Source organism: Argiope bruennichi, chromosome 8 (genome assembly GCF_947563725.1).
Source record: "Argiope bruennichi chromosome 8, qqArgBrue1.1, whole genome shotgun sequence".
In the NCBI taxonomy this organism is placed as follows: Eukaryota; Metazoa; Arthropoda; class Arachnida; order Araneae; family Araneidae; genus Argiope; species Argiope bruennichi.
In genome coordinates, this window is record NC_079158.1 from 47652857 (window position 1) to 47653100 (window position 244).

Genomic DNA, 244 nt, shown 5'->3' on the forward strand with positions numbered 1-244 from the left:
AATCCCCACTTTTTCTGGGATGCGTTTTCTTTTTCTTATTGTCACGTCTTTAGATCTTTTCTGTTAATTTCGAGCTGTTATCAAAAAATGTTCGGTAATTATCGGTAATACAGTATAAAATTAACTCTTTAAAAATCTTGGGAAAAAAAGGAAAATAAGTTTGAAAAATAAAAAAAGCGAAAAAAAAAAAACGTTCGTTAACTATAAATGACTTTAGAGGATAAATCAAACAATCAGGATCAGA